The sequence below is a fragment of the Taeniopygia guttata genome, chromosome 37 (assembly GCF_048771995.1).
Source record: "Taeniopygia guttata chromosome 37, bTaeGut7.mat, whole genome shotgun sequence".
Taxonomy (NCBI): domain Eukaryota; kingdom Metazoa; phylum Chordata; class Aves; order Passeriformes; family Estrildidae; genus Taeniopygia; species Taeniopygia guttata.
Genome location: NC_133062.1, coordinates 4,073,946 through 4,095,269, shown reverse-complemented (window position 1 = coordinate 4,095,269; position 21,324 = coordinate 4,073,946). Strand labels below are relative to the sequence as shown.

The following is a 21,324-nucleotide window of genomic DNA, read 5'->3' as shown; positions in this document are numbered from 1 at the left end:
TTTTTCTCCAAGGGATCAAGTGCTTAAAGGTTGTTTTTTAAAATTGGGTTTTTCTCTGAGGGTTAAATGGGCTCAGGGTTAAATAGCTTTCTGCTTTTAGATATAAGTTCAATTTGTAACCAAGAAGCATTTATGCCTGTGGCCTGAGTTCTCCCCTAACAGTTCCTGGAGGGGAATGCTGCAGCTCCAGTGTAAATTAGATGCACGCTGTCCTCTGTCACCATGTTTGCAAAGGGCCCTTGCAGATGGGTGACAGAGAACAATACACAGAATTTTATAAAGAAAGGTGAGATGTTACCATGATTGACAGGGGTCTTGACCAATCAAATATCTCCCAAAACTGCAGGCACCTCACGGGCCAGAACCTGAAGGGGCGTGGAGCTCAAACCAATGAGAGCTTCCAGGCCTGGTCTTTAAAATGCCCTGTGTAAGGGGGGGCATGGGAAATAAAATCTCTCTGTTGCCCCATGAACTCGGGAGGAACAGTCTTTGTCTCCTGTGCCCTCGCTGCCCCACCAGACCAAAGAGATGTTCACCAGGGCCCTCCCTGTTTGTGGCCGTCCAGTGCCGAGCTGAGCAGGCAGCCAGTTGTGTTTGCACGTGAGCTGCCACAGGGAGACACACAGCAGCTGGAGATTTGAATAGCAGGGCTTGGGCCAATTCTTTTTCTTTTCGAATGCAAGAAAGACACAAAAGCACAAGGAAACATGACAGTGTTTCGGTGGATTCTCTTTGTCCTGTGAAGTTGAGTAGCTGTTGGTGTTTCTGTGCTGCTGCTAATCCCTTCCATGAAAGAATCATTCCAGGAAGGAGCAACAACATCTGACACGCACCAAGTGTTGCCACCAGTTGCTCCAGGTGCTGCTACCAACAGCCCCTGTAGGACGGAGCACAGCCCCCAATGCACACCAAAAGCCAGGAAATCTCAGGAAAACGGGAAACTGGACAAGACAAACGCAGATCTGAACCAATGTGGTTAATCAAATGTTCTCCGTTTAGTCGAGATAAGATGGTAGTTTATATAAGCTTCTACATCGTTTACAGAAACAAAGGCACTCTGATTGGTAGGCTGACATTGTTCACCTTTTCCTTAAAGTGGCTTGAGCCTTACACTATAAATGTATACTAATTCACACCCAGGCAGCCCAGTGGTCCCCGTCACACCTTAATACTATTTCTATCTGCGCCCCAAGCTCTGAATTTCTAACTGCGTCAGAGGCTTGAAGGCCTCACAAGGCCCAAATCTGAGGCCTAGACTGGAGTAGCTCAACTCTCATAACTCATGTCCTCTTTCTTTGAAAAATGCTGCAACGCACACCAGCTTTGGCTGCCCTCTGGCAGAGAAGCCCTTTTAGGGCACAGGTTTCTGGGGCAGCAGACGGGCACCGGTGCTGCCAGGGCTCAGGGGAACTCTGCTTCGGCGGGGACTGTGCCTCAGCGGCTGATGTCAGAGCTCCCTGGGCCCCAGGCTCAGAGCAGCATTCCTGCCCTGGCCCACACGTTCCTGGTCTGTGTCACACGGCCGTGCTTAGGATGGCCACCATGTGGGATGTGTCCTGAGGAGGCCGTGGCAGCTTCTGTGCAGGGCCCTGTGCCCTTCCCAGCGCGGCTGCGTCGGCAGCCCTGGGGGCTCCTGCTGCCCTGAGCCCGCAGAGCAGGGCAGCGTTTGCTGATGGTCTGAGCCGTTCCTAAAGATCCTGTTGGGCTGCCTGACACACTTGGGGCAAGGCATTCCTTCCAACCTGGGCCACTCTGGGGGGGCTGGGGGTGGCCCCAGGGCAGGTGGCAGAATGTGCAGGGGCCCTTTGTGACATGGTGCAGCATGGTCACCGTGGAATGGAACGGGACAGGGTATCCAAGGGCCCTTTGTGACACGGTGCAGCATGGTCACCGTGGAATGGAATGGGACAGGGTATCCAAGGGCCCTTTGTGACATGCTGTGGCATAGGTGTTGGCAGTGACAAGGCCACTCCACAGTGCTCGGTGCACGCGACGAGACAGGATGGAGAGAGCGGTGCTGTGAGGAGCCCTCGCACAGCCACTCGTTCCTTGCTGACCCGGAGCTTTCCCGAGGTATTACTATTGCAGGTGACCTCGTGGCCAGACCAGAGCACTTGGTGACCTCTGGCCTTCCCGAGGCATCTCTTCTGCAGCTGCCCTCGAGGTCAGACCGTGGCATTTGCTTTGCACTGTCCTTGACAGGAGTCTCCTGTCCTTGTGGCTGGAGCCCCCAAGACCAGAGTGCAGGACTTGCTGTCCTGTAGCCTTGCCCAGACTTCACTCTTGCAGGTGCCCTCAAGGCACGACTGCAGCACTTGCTGACTCGGACCTTTTCCGAGCCACCTTCTCCTGCAAGTAGCCATGAATCCACGCAGTGACGTAGAGCACAGACCTGCGAGCGTGCCCAAGCTGGCCTGGGGGAAGGAGGAGAAAGAAGGCCCTGGAGCTGCCCCAGCACAGCAGCCTGAAGAGGTGGAGCAGTTCCAGCCACCACAGAAGGGTGAGTGGCAGAGCTGGGCCACAGGGCTGGTGCCTGCAGCCAGCTTGGCCCCATCCCATCCCATCCCATCCCATCCCATCCCATCCCATCCCATCCCATCCCATCCCATCCCATCCCATCCCATCCCATCCCATCCCATCCCATCCCATCCCATCCCATCCCATCCCATCCCATCCCATCCCATCCCATCCCATCCCCTGGGGCCATGCCCATGGACAGGATGGAATAGGGGCCGGGCAGACACCCCACAGCCGTGCTCCATGCCCTGGGGCGGCGCAGGGCTGTCCCTGCCTGGGCAGCGCAGGGCTGGGCTGTGTTCTCCGGCCTCTCCCGCAGCCCCTCAGCTCGGGCTGCGCTCGCTCTTTGCCAGGTGCAGCCGTGCAGCGCACACGAGAGCAGGAACGCACCCGTGGCCGCTTCCGCAGAACAGCGCAGGTACCTGCAGCCATCCCCACCTGGGCTGGGCCTGCTGGCACTGCTCAGCCCAGCACTGTGCTCGGAGCACTCCATGCAACATCCCGGGCTTCTTGCCCTTCTGCTACAGATGGTTTGCAAATTCATGAAGAGGATTCGGGAGGAAGAGAGCAGCGTCGTGGGCACTGTGGTCAGAGCGTACTCTCCCATCTTCAAAACCAAGACCAGTGCTGCCCTGCTGGATATGCTTGTGGAGGAGGGTCCTTCCAGCCCAAAGCAAGTAAGCAGCCTGTGGCCAGGGCTGGATCCTCCTAGAAATTGCTTGGTCTCTCAAGCCACGCCTGCTGTTCCCTGGAAGCTTTTGAGGCCATGGCAGTGTGGTGGCAAGGGAAGCACTTCTCTGGGGCAGCTGGGCACATTCCTTCCTCTGGCAGCTTTCCAAGTCTCCCCTGCCTTCTCCAGCTGCCTGCCATGGTGAGGTACATCCTCGTGGCCAATGAGTTTCCTGAGTACAATCTGTACAGGCCCCTTCTGGATCTGACAGAGGCACAGCCCTCTGATGTGGTGATGGCTCTCCTGCATTTGGCCCCAGTGTGTGACAGGTACGGGGCCCACGTGTCCACAAGGCTCAGCAGCCCTTCACCCTGTACAGCCTGTCCCAGGTGTCTGACAAACAGAGAATTCCAGGGCCCTCTGGCTGCTCCCTTTGCCAGCCCTGGCCCCTGCCAGCCCCCCAGCATGCTGCCATGCTTCCCCCCTGCCCCTCAGGGGCCAGTCCCCACAGGGCTGGGCTGCCTGCGTGCTGCTAGTGAGGGGCAGTGGGCAGAGGCAGGGCTGGCAGAGCAGCTCAGCTCCCCGCTGCCGCCCAGGCCACGCTGCTGTGTCCCAGACTCCTCTGAGACAGAGCTCTGACCCCACAGAGCTGCTTTGGCCATGTGGAAGAGCATCATGTGCTTGCCCAGGACTGCAGAGCCAGCCATGCTCGAACTCCTCGATGTGCTGGGGAGCTGGCCAGAGCACAGCACCTCCAATGGGGACCACACGGCTGTCCTTGCCCTGACTGTGAGTTTCTGCCTTTGCTGGCCCCAAGGCCACCTCTCCAGCAGCTCTCCATCCTCCCTCCCCCACGGCGTCTCCCTGCCTCAGGCGCTGGGCTGAAACCTGGCCTCGGGGCAGCTTCAGGGCCACCAGGCCCGGTGCTCCCCCTGCGTCTCTCTTGGCCTCTCCCTCCCATGCTCGGGCCCTGCCACACGGACACCTCGGCACTGAGCGCTGTCACAGGCTGCTCTGTCCTTTGCAGGCAACTGTGGTGATGTGGAAGATCCTCCAGCTGCCCTGTGTGCCACATGTAGTCACCATGTATTCCCCCTGCCTCTTTGTGCATCTGCTCTTCCAAGTGTTCTTCAGCACCAAAGAGATGCCAGATGCCCTTCCCTTCTGGAAGGGATGTCAGCAGCAACACGGCTTTGCCCCCAACCCCAGCAGGTGCTCCATCCCAGTCCTCCTGTCCTTGCCAAATCCCTGGGCAGGGGCCAGTGCTCCCAGCATGATCTGGGCTTTGCTCTGCGCACAGCTTTGCAGAGCAGACCCTGAAGGCCCTGCTCTGCCGACTGCACTGTGAGGATGTGGTGGTGGCCATGGAAGACAAGGGTGGCTGGGACACACTGCTCTGTGCTGACATCCACCACTGTGCTGTGGGCGTGCTGGCCAGGTGAGACCCCCTGCTCCCCAGCTGTCCCCGGCATGTGTGCCCTGCGCCCCAGGTGCCCCACACAGTCCCCGTGGCCGTGGGCCAGAAGGCCTTGTCACCAAGGGATGGACAAGGAGGCTGCAAAAGGCTGGGAGAGGAGCGTGCCCAAGAGCAGCAACCTCCCAGAGGGCTCAGCTGCCCCTTTCAGGGTGCTGGAGAAAGGCCAGACCTCTGTGAGGCAGTCCTGGGAGAGGTTTGCCCCCGCTGGCTCAGGGGTTTGGCTCCTATTTCCTCCTGTCAGAGAAATGCACCGCGCATCCGAAGCCGTGTGTTCTGCGATTGCATTCCAGCTGCTCGGGCTGCTCAGCAAAGACACGCCATGCCAGGATTTGGCCGCCCTGGCATTCCTTGTGGAGGTGAGCCTGAAGGCCAGCGCTGCCTCGCTCAGCTGCCTCCCAGCTCTCTGCCCTCTCTTGGCCGCAGTGCCTGGGATGGAGCCCGCGCCCTGTGCTGCTGCCTGGGCCCAGCCCTGTGCGGTTCCGGTCCCCTGTCACTGCCGTGTGCCTTTCAGGGCCTCGAGTGCCTGGACTTGAGTGAACGCGGTGCTGACAGAGTCCTGCAAATCTTGTCAAGGCACCTGAGGAGCGAGTGCAAGGAGAGGCGTCACCTGGCGCTCAGGGCCCTTCTCGAGCTCATCAAGGAACCCTCGATGGTGAGAAGGGGGCAGGGGCAGAGGCTGCACTCAGGAATGCAGTTGCTTGGGCTTGGCTGGGCTTTGGGCGCTGGGCCAGCTGCTCCCAGCTCTCCTGCCTCCCGCTTCAGCTGCCCAAGTGCTTTGGAACAGCCCTTTGGCCTCTAGGCCCTGTGGCAGCAGGATGGCATTTCACAAACTTGTGTTCCTCACAGAGAGAAAAAATGTGGAGCCTGACTGAAAGTCTTGTGGAGCTCCTGTGGGATGTGGATGGAGAGATAGTTAGCATGACAGTCCTGCTCCTCAACTTTATCATCTTGGACAAGGACATGCTGATACCCAGCCCCATCACACTGCAGCTGGTTGAGGTGCTTCTGCAACTCCTTGACCACATAAGGCTCACTGCCCCCAGCCACGGCCACTGGCTGCTGCCCAGACACTTTGTGCCCTGTGGATTTGCAGCCCTGCACAAAGCTGAGCCCCATGCAGCCAATGCTGAGGTCTCTTTTTCTTCCCTTCATACAGGACAATAGCCAAGTGCAGCTGCTCTCCATACTGCTCTTCTGAAGAGTGGTGACACTTCCACAGGAAAAGGAAAATGAATCCCTGAAGACACACGTGCGCCAGAGCCTGCTGCCACTCTCCTTCCACTGCCATGATGAGAACCAGCGAGTGGCAGAGGTGAGGACTTGGCAGCTGCTGCTGTTCCCCTGGCAGGGGCTGGGCTGCCTCCTGCCCTGGCACCTCGCAGGCTGCAGCCTCCTCCAGGCCCTGGCACAGGGACGGGTCCTGCGCCCTGGGCTGTGGGGCCATCTCCGCATCTCTGCTGCTCTCCAGGCTTCTCAGGAAACGCTGCTTTGTGCGGCCAAGTTCCTGAAGAGGACGGAAAAGCTGCTGAAGAACCAGAAGCTGTGGAAGTTCACCGAGTGCCTGGTAAGGAGGGCCGGGAAGCCGCAGCCCCAGCCTGGAGAAGCCCCCTGAGCGCGGTGCTCGGTGTGCGGGCTGGCAGCTGTGCCCCTGCCCGCTGCTGCAGCCCGAGGCCGCGCGGGCTCTGCTCCAGGCTCCTGCGTCCCGAGCCGGGTGCCCATGGAGCCCCGGCCCGGCGGGGCTGCGGGGCCAACCCTTCCCTCCTGCCGCTCTCTGCAGCTGGCAGAGGACAGCAGCAGCGTGGCCGAGCACCTGCGCCGGGCCCTGCCCTACCTGCAGAGCCCACAGGAGCCCCTGCGAGAGGCGCCGTCAGGTTCATGGGTGAGCCACGAGCCGGGCCAGGAGGGCGTGTGGGCACAGGGCTGGCAGCGCCGCTGGCAGGGAGCTGTGCCGCTGGGCCTGACAGGCTCTGTGTTCCCAGGGATGGCCAGGCAGAACTTGAGGGGACAGCAGGAAAAGCTCCAGCTGATCCTCAATGGTGAGACAGGGCAGCGGGCTGACAGCGGGGGCTGCTGGGGCGAGCTGCAAGCCCTGCCCCAGCTGCGGAGAGCTCTGCTCTCCTAGGTAGAGCACACAGAGATTTCAGGGACACGTGGGGCATGCGTGGCCAGCAGCTTCGGGCTGATCCCCTTGGTCCCTGATCCCTCCCGGCCATGGCAAGAGCCGGCTGGGATGGCCCTGGCAGGGGGGCTCCCCTCGGCTCCCCGCAGAGTCGGGATCTGACCGTGGCTCTGTTCCTCTCTCTTGCAGCCCTTGAATGCCCGACAGAGGATGTCAGTAGTGCCATGTCAGAGCTGGCACTTCAAACATTGCATGTGCTCCGGGCAATACAGAGTGGGCGATACTCCATCTTCCAGAAGGTGCAAGATCATACAGCCCTCTGTGATGTCACATGGACATCTCTATGATGTAACACAGCCCTCTGTGATGTCACACGGACATCTCTGTGATGTCACACTGTTATCACTGTGTAACACAGCCCTCTGTGATGTCACACTGTTATCTCTGTGATGTCACACAGCCCTCTGTGATGTCACACTGACATCCCTGTGATGTCACACTGACCCTGTTGAGGTCACACAGATTTTTGTGATGTCACACAGACACCTCTGTGATGTCACACAGCCCTCTGTGATGTTACATGGACATCTCTGTGATGTCACACAGGTAGCTGTGATGTCACACAGCTCTTTGTGATGTCACGCTGACATCTCTGTGACGTCACACAGCTCTCTGTGATGTCACTTGGACACCACTGTGATGTCACACTGACCCTATGAGGTCACACAGCTTTTTGTGATGTCACAGAGCTCTATGTGATGTCACACTGTCATCTCTGTGAAATCACACAGCTCTCTGTGATGTCACTCAGGATCTGTCATGTCACACAGGATCTGTGATTTCACACAGGACCTGTGATGTCACACAGCCCCTGTGATGTTACACAGATCTCTGTGATGTCACACAGCCCCTGGTCTCTCACTGTGGTTGTTTATATGTCTTCCAGCCCTTGAAGCCATGAGCGAAGATGACAGCACATCCTCCACTAACCTGGAAATTCAGGCAATTTTTGGACAAAGATGTGCAGAACTAAGGACATCTCCTGGATTCAGAGAACCAGGGTCCCAAGCAGAGTACCAGGAGACAGTGAAGAGAGCAGCAGGACTCAATGTCACTGGAGCTCCGGGCACACCTGATGCTGGCCACAGCTGTGCCTGCTGCAAGCTCCCATAGCTGCTGCCTTCCCCCTCCCTGTTGACAGCTCCCTCCCTCCGGCCCTCAAACGCTGCCCATTCCCTTTTTTTGGCCCCCATCTCATCCCTTCCCTTTCCCTTCCATTAACAAACAGTTTGGTTTCTCCCCCTTACCTGCATCTCTGTGGAGCTGAAGCGGCGCAAATCCCGGGCCCTGGGACACACAGGCCCCTGCTGCTGTTCTCTTCCACGCCGTGTTCTGTGCACACACACACAGAACGAGGGCAGATCAGGCTGGAGAGGTGCCTGTGCTGAAGGTGCAGTTCCACAACCCTGTGGAGTTGCAGATCTTGCTGAGCAGCCTGGAGCCCCTGGAATTTGGAAGAGCCAAGCTGAGTATGCTCTGAAGGCAGCTGTGAGGGATTCCATGGCAAGCTTCCACGGAGGGCAAAGGAGCTTGGAATGCTGGAAGTTTTCAGGAATAGCTTCCTGAAGGCTCAGCAGTGCTCCATCCCTGCACAGGATCAGGGAGAGGGCAGAACCAGCGACCATCCAGGCTTAGCAGGGAGCTTTGGGTGTGCCTGAGGGCAAAGGAAGCAGCAGCGCAGTGCCCAAGACTGGGACGCGCGACCCTGCCAGTGCCCGGAGCACTCTCAGGCAGTGCCGGGATCCCGGCTGTGGGTCTGGTGCCCATAAGTGAGGAATGGCAGCCCCAGGCTCGGAGCCAGTCAGAAAGCCAAGCAAGTGAGAGCAGAGGGAGGGCACCCTTCCAGTCTCTCTTGGGCATGGCCGCAAAACAGCCCCTGCTGCTTCTTCCTCCGCCTGTGTTTGGGCTGTGCTGGTGGCAGAGGCAGCCAGGCTGTGCTCTGCCTTCCAGAGCCTGTTGGGAGCAGGCATGAAAAGCGCTGTGTGCACAGCGGAGAGGCCTGGAAGGTGCTGGCAAGAGCGTCCTGCGGGAGCAGGGCTCTGGGCTCTGGCTGGGAACAGCCTGGTCTTGGTGCCGTGGGCGCAGGCAGGAGTTGAGGCAGGTGAAGAGGCACTGAGCAGCGTGTGTTTGTAGAGGGCCTGGGGCTGCATGTCTGAGCCTCCACCTGGAAAGGCACTTGGGGGAATAGGAGCTAGAGCTGGACTGCCTGTCCTGAAAGGACATGAAGTCCTTCAGCCTTGCCAGCGTTTCTTAAGGGTGTGTTGGTGTTGAGCAGAAAAGCTGCACATTTGGGGTAATGCATTTGGAGGACAGGGGCTTGCTTCTCAAGGAAAGTGCTTCCCAGGGAGCTCCCAGTGAGGCAGGTGCAAGTGTCCCCCTTTGGCTCTCTGTGCTCCTTTCAGTCCTTGAGGCCCGCTGCACTTGGCAGAGGGGCAGGGCAAGGGAGAAGGCTGTGAAGAGCAGGTTTGGCATCCACCTGGACCTGCAGAGACCAACCCAAGCACCTGCAGCAGCGTGTGTTACTCCCCCTTTGGACAGAGGGGTGAGCAGAACCATCTCTGTCCATCTGTGAGCCCCAGAGCTCTCTGTGGGCGCTGTGAATTAAAAGGCCTTTACACACTCACGTTTCACATCTTCCCTGTCTGCTGTGTTTCAGCTCTTGGCAAGATGCATTTGCCTCCTGCTTGCTGGGAGCTGCTGTGGCCCAGGGCCAGCACAGAGCTGGGCTGGGTGGGCCAGGCAGTGTGGTGGAGAGTCTTGGCTGATCTTGGTGTGTGCCTGGCCTCAGAAAAGGCTTGGAAGGTTTGCCTCCCAAATGTCCTGCTCACTGGTCTCCCTGTGCATCTTGGAGAGCACAAGGGAGGCATTTCTGGCAGCTGGGCATCAGCAGGCCTTCCAATGGGGGCGTGTTGTGGAGCGAGCCCAGCTGAGATACCCTGAGAGGAGCCCAGGGCTCCTTGCTCCTCTCTGCTGGCCCGTGAGCATCTGTCTGCTCTCGGGATGGCCCTGGCTGTGTCAGGGCTGCTGCGTGGGCACGAGACAGCCGCTCCTGTCCCGCTGGGTCCCAGCAGCGCCTGGCAGCTGTCCTGCATCCACGTCAGGATGCTGGCCAAGAGAGGCCCTGGAAGCTGAGGCAGCTGATTTGAAGCTTCTGCAGGTGCCAACAGGTCAAGGCCAACAGTGTTCCCTCAGGATACAGCATTCCTGAGGGGCTTCCCCAGAGCTGCCTGGTGCCACCCACTCCTTGTGGCACCAGTTGCTTTCCTGTGGAAGGTTCTGCCTTCCCCAAGAGCACAGAGGGAGCTGGAGAAAGAGCTTGCCAGGCTGCTCTCCATCCTTTACCAGCAGCCCTGGGTGAGCAGAGTAGTCCCAGCTGAGCGCAGATGTGCCAATGGAACAGCCGTGCACACGAAGGCTCGGTGGGAAGGATGATCCAGGATCCATAGGCCTGGCAGCCTGAGCTTGCTCCAGGGGAAGGCCTTGGGGCAGATCCTCCTGAGTGCCATCCCATGGCACGTGCAGGGAACCAGGGGGTCTGCTGGAGGGTGGGAAAGCTCTGCAGAGGGACAGGGACAGCTGGGGGTTCTGGTGGGGTGTGGGGGGCTTGTGTGGGAGTTTAGGGGGGTGGTGTTGGTGGGGTGTTGGGGAAGGAGTTGTCTGGAAGGTGAGAGGTCTAGGCTGGAATTTGAGTCAGTTTGAAAGCAGCATCTGTGATTTGCACAGCTTTGGTTACAGAGGGCTCAGCTCTGTATATCTGTGAATATCTGTGACTTTTCCTCTTCATGGTCCTGACTCTCCTGCAGGGGCCGATGGGGGCCACTTAGATATCTCTACCAGGGGAAGAATTAGCCCCTTTTCCTTCTACTCAGAGCTTTTATATTCCTTGAGAGAGTTAGGATATTATCATCCCTTCATAGAAAACCATTTGCAAAGCAAAGAATGGCCCTTAGTTTTTCCTTTTTTTTGTGTAGTGTTCTGTTCTGTAAAGTGACCCTCAGTGGATGAGGTTAAGGCAAATGAGTTGCTGCTTTGAGATGGGAAGCAAAATTCCAAATCTTCATCTCCTCACACCATCCCAATTAATTTGGGAAGTTTGCACCATTTTGGAACTACTTGAGTTGTGCAACGGGAGTAAAACTTTCCTGAACTGAGGATTCTTACTTGCCAGATTCTTCTGTTCCTTTGCTGTTAAGGTGTTTTTGTGCTGAAGGCAGTAACTTCAACGAGAAAATAATTTCAGCATGCGGTAAGAGCTTCTGACAGAGACCAAGTGTTGCCAGCAGTTGCTCCAGGTGCTCCTGCCAACAGCCCCTGCAGGCAGGAGCACAGCCCCCAGTGCAGGTGGGTTTGGCTCCCTCTGGCACAGAAGCCCCCCAGGGGCACAGGTCTCTGGAGCAGGAGACGGGCACCAGAGCTGCCAGGGCTTGGGGGTGACAGCTCTGCTTGGGCAGGGACTCTGCCACAGCTGCTGATGTCAGCGCTCCCTGAGGCCCAGGGCTCAGAGCAGCATTCCTGCCCTGGCCCACAGTTCCTTGTGTGTGCCACACCCGCGGGTTTAGGATGGCAATGGGCTGGGATGTGTCCCGAGGAGGCCGTGGCAGCTTCCATGGAAGGTCCCATTCCCTTCCCAGCGCGGCTGCGTTGGCAGCCCTGGGGGCTCCTGCTGCTCTGAGCCCGCAGAGCAGGGCAGCGTTTGCTGATGGTCTGAGCCGTTCCTAAAGATCCTGTTGGGCTCTCTCAGACACTTGGGACAAGGCATTCCTTCCAACCTGGGCCACTTTGGGGGGCTGGCGGTGGCCCCAGGGCAGGTGGCAGTGCGTGCAAGGGCCCTTTGTGACATGGTGCAGCATGGTCACCGTGGAATGGAACGGGACAGGGTATCCAAGGGCCCTTTGTGACACGGTGCAGCATGGAACGCAGCCGAGTGTCCAAGGGCCCTTTGTGACACATGGTGACACAGGAGCTGGTGGTGACAAGAGCACACCACAGTGCTCGGTGCACGCGACAAGGACAGGACTGGACAGAGCAGTGCTGTGAGGAGCCCCTGCACAGTGCTCATTCGTGTCTGACCCGGAGCGTTTCCAAGGCGTTATTCCTGCAGCTGACCTCGAGGCCAGACCACAGGACTTGCTGACCTGTGGCCTTTCCGAGGCTTCTCTTCTGCAGGTGCCCTCCAGGGCAGAGTGTGGGACTTGGTGCCCCGGAGGCATCTCCCATCCCTGCTGCCGGTGCCCTCGAGGCCAGAGCACAATCCTTGACAGGAGTCTCCTGTCCTTGTGGCAGGAGCCCTCGAGACCAGAGCACAGGACTTGCTGTCCTGAGCCTTCCTCAGGCTTCTCTCTTGAAGGTGCCTTCCAGGCACGAAAGCAGGACTTGCTGACTCGGAGCTTTCTGAGGCATCTCTCCTGCAAGTAGCCACAAATCCAGTCACTGACATGGAGCAGAAACCCCCGAGAGTGCCCAAGCTGGCCTGGGTGGAGGAAGAGGAAGAAGGCCCTGGAGCTGCCCCTGCACACGAGACTGTGACACGGCAACAGAGTGCGAGGCACAGCTCCGGGTGCTCCCCGTGAACCTCAGCTCTGGGACCACTGTCTGCCCCAAGCTTCAGGGGCTGCAGGGGGAGCCCGGCTGGGCTCTGCCCTGGGGCCATCCTGCAGGGACAGCTGCACACAGGGAGCATTCCCTGCCACAAAGAGCCAAGCCAGGGCTGCAGGGCAGCTGCTCCAGCCCCGACTGCACTGCTGAGTGCTGTGCTCTGGGGCTGGGGCTCCCCGCACAGGGGACTGCATTGGTGTGCCAGAGGAGAGAGAGAAGCTGCAGCTTCAGCCTAACTGAGGTGGGTGCGTGGGCTGGGAAGAGTGGGGAGGCTCAAGGGGATTCACAGAGCTCATCCTGCTGCAAGGACGAGGAAAAGGGAGTGGGAACTCAGCAGTGAGGAGAGCTGGGGGCTGAAGAGCAGCTCTGAATGACACTAAAATCCCACCGGACCTCTGAGACATTGCTGCTCCTCAGCCAGTGACAGGATGAGTCCCTAAGCCTGGGGCTCGGCCTTCCTCATGGTGAGGGGCACCAAGGAAGGCAACAGTGTGATGGAGACTGGAATGGGCTGGGAGCTCACTGGGGGAAAATAGGGAGCAGTTGGGAAGTAAAAGGCAGGTGGGGGAGAGAACAGTTCAGAGAAGGGCTGAGCTACAGCTTGAGCAAGCTGCAAAACGTCATTTGGGGTCATCCCAGATTGATTTCATTTCAGAAGTTATTGAACAAGTATATGTTTTGAGTGGTGCCATGTTTTACCTTGGAGGTGTACACTCTCCAAACTTGAGCTGTGCTGCTGAAATGCTCAAGCAAGTCTGTGCTGCAGGGCACCCCATTTCTCCTTTGGCTGATTGTGGCACGGTGCTGAGCTCCAGCAGAGCCCTGGCAGAGCCCAGAGCAGCCTCAGCACCCGCAGAGCCCGGCTGCAAGGAGAGAAACCAGAAAGCCCCGTCTAAAGCCAGGGAATCTCAGAAACACGGAAAGCTGGATAAGACAAACGCAGGTTCAAACCAATGTGGTTCATCAAGCGTTCTCCGTTTATTCAAGATAAGGTGGTAGTTTATATAAGCTTCCACATAGTTTACAAAAACAAAGACACTCTAATTGGTAGGCTAACATTGTTTAACTTTTCCTTAAAACGGCCTACACTTTTTACTCATAAAACCTATACTAATTCACACCCAAGCAACCCAGTGGTCCCCACAACACCTTAAGACTATTTTCTATCTGCGCCACAAGCTCTGAATTTCTAACTGCGTCAGAGGCTTGAAGGCCCCACCAGGCCTCAATCTGAGGCCTAGACTGGAGTAGCTCAACTTTCACAATTCATGTCCTCTTTCTCTCAAAAATGCTGCAACAATTCCCTCTTTTTCTTTTTGAGCTACTCAGGCTGGAGTGAAGGCGCAATGAACTAATTTTTGCACACACTGTAAAAAACACGGTATAACAATTAAAATAACTATAAAGATAAAAAAAGTACAATACCAAAACGAATTAAATCTTTGACTCAGCCAAAAAACCTAAAAAATTGAGCCAGTTATCAAATTGAGTGTCCACTACGATAAGTTTTTTTTTCTCATTTTGTCCTTCAATTGCGTTAACTGTTTATAAATCGATTGAGAATGGTCAGACAATTCATGCAGCACATGCCCTCAAATTCTTCGCACCCATGTCCTTGTGCTAAAAGAAGGAAATCAATTGCAGATCTGTTTTGTAGAACCGCATGATGGGTATCGTCTACATCTGCAGCAAGCTCACTTATCAATTTAGATGTGATATTAATTTGTTTTCCTGTCCAGCAGGCTAGAGTTCTCAATTGTGTGAGCGCTTTTGATGAGGTGACCCCTGGGGCAAAGAGTGAGGCCACCACTACAGAGGCACGCCCCCACAATGACACTATATCTTTACAATTAGGGTCCATTTGGAGAACACTGCGTTTGGCTCGTTGAGTCTTCTGAGGCAATTCGAGAACCTGATGTATGGTGGGAGCAAAAAGCGTCAACCTACCGATATAACATGGGCCTCCCCTAGCATTCTGAGGGACTGCTGACCAGGCTCGGTCCCCACAAATGAGGAAGGTTCCTGGGGGCAGTTTTCCTGCACCACCTCTTGGTGGTGTCACAGATTGAGTCGAATTGTTACAATATTCTGAATAGTTGTAATACAATGGTGATCTGGGAGACAACCAAGTGTCGTCATCTGTCAATTTTCCATTTTCTTGAGTTGGTTTGGTAGCATAAGATCCAAATATCAAACAGTAATTTCCTGGGACAGAACCCAAAAGATCAAATTCTTGAAGACTGTCGTCAGTAAATTTAAGGTTTTGCACAAATGCAACAGCTTGCGCTCCCAGAGTGCTATTTAGATTTATTTGAGCTCGGGTCCAAGTTTTGAACTCTGCAATGGGACCCAATGAGATTCCAATTTAACAAGTACGAAAAGGGGTTAGACGGTGTGGCTAACAACAGGCAGAATTAATCTTGCCTAGTTTGTTTGGCCCAAGTGATCCACATATTTTCTCTTTTTGTCAATGTCAAGGATTTCAGATACTTCAACAACCAAAATACTGCTTAATAAAAACATTGAGGCCTACCACATATTTCTCAGGTTTTTGAATGCCCTGTTTAACATGAAAGAAACAAACTTAATTCTAAACATAAACTATAACTTCTAATAAACTAACTTCTGATAAATCTAACTTCACACTTCTGATATTTCGACTTATTTCTCTGTACTCTAAAAAATTAATTTTCATCAGAACTGGATTCATCACGGGATGTTCCAGGCAAACTGTTGTCGCTGACGTTGTTATCACTGCGGGTTGGTATCTTTTTAATCTATTTTTAAAATTCTGTCTCTGCCTTTTTGTATCAATGCAGCAAGAGCATCTGTCCTGCCCATCTATAACATCATTAAGAACACACTTATTAAAAAAAAACTCAAAGCCCACGATCTTCTGTGGGTGAAACACAAATCTTTGCACAATCCACTTTTGCTGTGCATCCTCTGATCCACTTGTGGAGAGATCAGTTGCTCTCTTGCAATTAATAAGTTCCACATTCTTCACTGAAATCCATCCAGATTCTGCACCTGTTAAAACACAAACAAACCCAACACCCACACAGGGACTGGAGGGTCCTCTCTCAATTCTGTTCCCTAAAACTTGCATGAAGAAATGGAAATATCAACATCTTTGTTATAAACATGAAAAAACATCAAGAACAAAACAATGCACATAGTAAAGAAACTAACAACAAATAAAAATCAATCAGATAATAAACAATTAATATTACATATAAAATCACAGTTACCAAGTGCTACACTATCAAATTGTCATCCCAGAGTCTGCCGCAGCTGACAAACGTTAAAACAACAGAGATTTGGATAAAACATGTCCGGATCATGTCTCTCCAAAACTCCCTTTGAGGCTCAGCTGTCCTATATGGTCAAATTGTCAAGCCAAAAGGACTTGAATACTTTTTGATGCAGGAAACACCTGGGTCAATGACACCATCCACGTAGAGGCAGAGCTTGGCCAGAGCTCAAACTCTAATTGGAGGATATGTTTAAAACAAAAGTCTTAGAAATAACAGTTATAAGTAAAAAAACTTATTATTAAAAATTTATCAAACCATCAAATAATTGAACCTGTCTAAAATTTCTTTCAAGACAAAAATTCTCTAAATACAACAAACTTTTTCTTCAGAAATCTAAAAATTTGAAGTCTGAAATCTTGAACCAAAACTTGGACTATAAATTTGTAAAAGAAGATAAATTGCAGCTGCATAGAAGATTGAACAAAAAAAAAAATCACATGAGTAATTAAAAAGTCAAAAACACAGGATCCTGAAAAAACACATCTTGTAATCAATCACCTAAAAAGACAATAAAGCATATGAAAACTGACTGTAAATATTAAAACAACACCTCAATACCTTAACATCTTAATAATAATTCTTATCTCAAAAATCAGACAACTTACATTATATGATCAACTTATCAACAAGAAATGTTTAAAATAGTTTAAGACAATCTTTTCAAAGCATTCATATAACATTAGTAACAATCACTACTTATCTTTACCTACAAAACTTGACAATCATCATTTATCTTATTATCTATAAAACTCAAAAATCATCATTACCTATCTTATTATCTATAAAAACTCAAAAACAGAAATTGTGAACTCAATGCCAACATTCCATCTGACTGACTCTTCTCAAATCTTTGTTTTCAGAGACATTTTTGGCAATTAAATCATTATTAACATTTCTATCTTTATACAGTGATTTTCATCTATATTGTATTTGAAATAACATTGATTTGCATAATGTCTGTCCCTCTTGGTATCTTGGAAAACAATTGGTACTGCTATACTTTTTCATTACGTCTTCTGACTTTTGCAAGGAATTGGAAAAATGCTGTTGAAATTTTTGCTGTGGTGTTGCAATCTCTCCATTGGTGACACTGCTGCTCTCGGGGTTGTTGTTACCGTGGCAACCAGGCTGTGCAGCGTCTCCGCCGCCATTGCGGGGTGCTGCGGGGAGATGAGGGGGCGGCGCCGTCTCGCTCCCGTCCTTGCTGCGTCACTGTGGGGACGGGAGAGGAGACGCCCCTGATGCGGCCGCGCCCCGCCTGCTCCGACTCCAGCGCGGCCGAGCCCCCGGGAACGCCCATCTCCCTCCTCGCGCTGTTGCTCAGCAACAAGGAGCCTTCTGTCTCTTGGCTGAAGTCCGCTTTGCCCCGGGCCGCCTCAGGCTCGGTGCCGGCCGGCCCCGCTCTGCCTGGCCCCGCTCTGCCTGGCCCCGCTCTGCCTGGCCCCGCGCCCGCCGCTCCGCGCTGCCACTTCGCGCTGCCGCTTCTGCGGTCCGCCCGGGCGGCTGGCCGGTGCTTACCGCCGCACCCTGCTGCTCTCCGCCACAGCCCGTTGCCTTAGTTCTGCCAACCCGTTCCACAAGGGACGAGGAAGGGCTTTCTGTAACTTTTTCTTGCCTTTGTATCTTGTTTTGTGATCGCTTGTTCCTGCTACAATTGACATGCCGCACTGGGTTGCTCGCCGCCGCTGCCGCTGCTGCGGGGGGGTGAGGGGCCAGCACCGCTTCTCTCCCACCTCCGCGTTCTATCACTGCGTCCCAAAGCAGCTGCCCCAGCTCTTGCCATTCGATTTTACTAAAAATCAGCGAAGGCTTTTGCAGCTTGCCTTTGTTTCTTGCCCACAGAACCAACTGTTCCAAATCGGCTTCTTTAACCTTTTCAGCTCTCTTTGAGAGAATATGAAAGAGAAGCTGCACGGAAGCCTGGAGATCCCTATCCAAATCAAGCCCTTTAAATTGCCTCCATCTGAGAAAGGAGGTGAAAGGGTTATATGCTGCTTGCCTATCCATTACTCACGTCAGCGCTGTTGCAGCCCCTCCAGGCTTCGGCAGCACGTATCGGCTGAGCTCACCGCTGTGGTCACTCAGGGCACAGCACCAGGTAGTGGAGCTTAATCGCCGTCCGTCTAGCTGCGGGACCCGAACCCAATGCAAACGTCTCACAGATCCAGGCGGGGGGATCCCATCCGTTCGGGCGCCAGATGTTGGTGAGAGAGTCGCAGGAGACAAGTCTCATGCTGTCATGATCAACAAGTCTCAGTTTATTGGAGTAGATTACAGTTTCTTTATACAAACACTAATTAGTTCATACATATTGCAAAAGCGAAGCTCAGGATTGGTTACCTTTTTATTAACACATATATCTCTTTGCGATAAGCCTTGCAGTTACTGCTTCTTATACTTGATTATCTTTCTGCATACTAAGCAATTTTACATCTTGGTTGTTAGGGAGACATCTGTATGTTCAAGGTTGTTAGGGGACATCTGTTTCTCAAGGTTGTTTTCATGCTACAAGTCACGTATTCTCACACTCTCATCAACTTAACCCTTTCGTGTCCCTTGCTGCGAAGCCATTCTTCAGCTAAACTCTCGACAGATTGTGAAAAGTCCTTTTCTCCCAGCCCGCGCGGGCAGAGAAGGAGTCGAGATGCGGAGCTTTGCTTCTCAGGGCCGTTTATTTTCCCTTTTCTCTAACAGCTTTGTCTGCTCTGCTGAGCTCTGTCTAGCAGGTCGGTCTGTGGCAGTCTCCCTGCCCTCAGGGCGCTGTTTGCCTTCTACACTAAAAACTACCTGTACTGTGTTTACAATAACGTGCCAATATCTATCATTTATGTTGGACAGTGTGTCTCTACCTTCAACCAACAGAAAAGAGGCACCATCACAGCAAGACATGGAGGGCAAAAAGAAGGAGAAGAAGGTCAGGACACACCCAGATCCCTCCACCTTGTCCCATTGAAACCCGTATTTTAAAGTGTTAAAATTCTACTTTTCCACCCTGTGTTAATTCACCTACCACGCTACTCAAACCCTTGTGCCTTGTAATTCCTCATACAAAGTTGGCAATTTTCTCCAGGGGCTAAAACCACAGCCACCGGTGTTCTTGACACCATGCCAAGGTCTCCGAGGCCCCTGCCAGGGTCTCGAGCCATCCAGGGCAGCCAGAGGGATGTCCTGGATTCTGACACCCCCCAATTACCGAGCAGTGAGAGCCCCCCAGGCACTGCCCCCCCCACCAAGCACTGGGATAGGGACCGGACCCCCCTTGAACCCTGGGAACCCCACAAGCACCGGGACCCCCCAGGCAGCGCCACCCCTGTGCACCGGGACAGGGACCGGGCCCCCCTCGTGCACCGACCCCGCTGAGCACTGGGCCCGAACCCCCTTTGTGCCCCCCATCCATGACGGAGGTTCCATCCCCTGCGCTTTGACCCCCCAGTGCCGCGGGACCCCCAGGAACAGTGCAGGGACTGTGGGAGACCCCAAGGGCTGGGGTGGCATGGGGGGTTCACCAGCACTAGGGGAGTCCCTTAGGATTTGGTCCTTTCCCCCCTGTTGTCTCCCAGGAACCACTGTTATCATCAGTGCCCCCCCCCCAGTTTATTGGGACCCCCCCCATTCACTGCTTCCCCCCTTCCCTGACTCCCCTAAAGCGCTGGGACCCCCCCAAGCCATGAGCCCCCCGCAGTGCACCAGGACCCCCGCCCCTCACCTCCCATCCCCCATCCATGGGAACCCACCCAAATCACAGCAGCACAAGGAGAAGAAGCCAAAACCTTCCCCACACCAAGCAGGGCTCTGCCCAAAGGGGGTCACTGGGGATCATCCAGCCCGGATCCTCCCATGGGGGATGGAGCTACAGCAGCACACCAAGCTCTTCCCTCACTCTCTTCCCTCCCTCCAAGCTCTTCCCTCACTCTCTTCCCTCACTCCAAGCTCTTCCCTCACTCTCTTCCCTCACTCCAAGCTCTTCCCTCACTCGGGGCACTCACAGGGCTTCCCTTAGTGGTGCCTCCGTTGGTGCTGGGTCAAGTGAGAGCTCTGTGAGAATCTCTTCCCACACTCCCCACACTCGTAGGGCCTCTCCCCGGTGTGGATGCGCCGGTGCACGGTGAGGTGGGAGTTGCGGTTGAAGCCCTTCCCGCAGTCGGGGCAGCAGAAGGGCCTCTCCTCTGTGTGAATCCGCTCATGTCTGAGGAGATCAGAGCTGGTGTGAAACCTCTTCCCACACTGGGGACACTCGTAGGGCCTCTCCCCGGTGTGGATGCGCTGGTGTGTTCTCAGGGCTGAGCTCCACCCAAAGCTCTTCCCACATTCCAAGCACTCATAGGGCCGTTCCCCAGTGTGGATCACCTGGTGCCGGACCAGGTCCCAGCTGTCTCTGAAACTCTTCCCACACTCCCCACACTCGTAGGGCCTCTCCCCAGTGTGGATCCTCTGGTGCACGATCAGGTGGTCATTCCGGCTGAAACCCTTCCCACATTCCAAGCACTTGTGGGGCTTCTCCCTGCCATGAGGCTTCTCCACCAGCTCCAAGCTCCGGCTGGATCTCTGCCCACCTTCCTGGCTCAGGGGGGCTCTTTCCTCCCCGCAGCTCCCTGGGCTGGGTTTGCAGCTCCTCCTCCTGCAGCATCTCCGGGGCTTTTCCTCCTCCTCCATCCAGACACGCCCTGGCAATGACAAATCCTGGATTGGGGAAAAAAACAAGAGGAGAGCACCTTGGACTGGAGGTTCCTCCTTGCCCAAGTTCATCTCAGGAAGTCATTGAGAATCTTGTGTTTGTAAAAACCTCCAAAACATCAAGATTTAGCCCAAAAATCTCGCAAACTTCAAGACACAGATCAAAAACTCCCCAAACATCACAAGCCAGCAAAAACCTACTCCAAAACATAAAGATTCAGCTGCCACATAAAACCAAAGCACCAACATTTAGCCCAAGAAAGCTCAGAAACACCAAGATTCACCCTGGGAAAATCCTGGATCCCCCTCCACAGTCACCTGCTGCATGTGGGGGAAGCAACGCTCCTGGAGCTGGGGGGAGGCTGCAGATACAGGGAGGAGTGGAACCTTCTGCTGCTTCCTCCTTCTGCTCCTCCTCCTCCTCCTCTTGTATATCTTCTCTTCCTCACACTCCTCTTCCTCCTGCTATTCCTCCTTCTCCTGCACAATCCCACCTTCTCCTGCCACCTGCATCGTTTGACCCTTCTGTTCCTCAAGCCTGCTTCTCCTTCCCTTCTACTCCTGCCCCCAGGCCCAGCACCCACTGCCGGCTCCCTCTTCCCCCCAGACCCACAGCATCCCAGCCGAGGGGCAGGGATGGAGCTGGGGCAGGTCGGGCTGGGGCAGCGCTGGGCTCTCGGCCGCTCCCGCCCGCACTCGGTCCCCACTGCAGCCGCTCCCGCCAGGACAGCGCGGGGGGGCCCGGCCTTGGCGCTGCCCCACTCCCACCTCCCCAAATTCCCCTCGCGGGGGCGATGGGGCCGAGGGGGGGGCGCAGGTGGGGTCCAGGTGGGGAACGCGGGGAGCTGCGAGTCTGCCTGGCAACTGGTGAGTCATCAGCGCCGCGGGCTCTGAT

General features: G+C 54.8%; 1 pseudogene; it reads right to left on the bottom strand.

The window, feature by feature from the left end:
- The window catches only part of LOC116807532 (uncharacterized), a 1,256,502-nt pseudogene that overhangs the window by 400,605 nt on the left and 834,573 nt on the right, over positions 1-21,324 (bottom strand).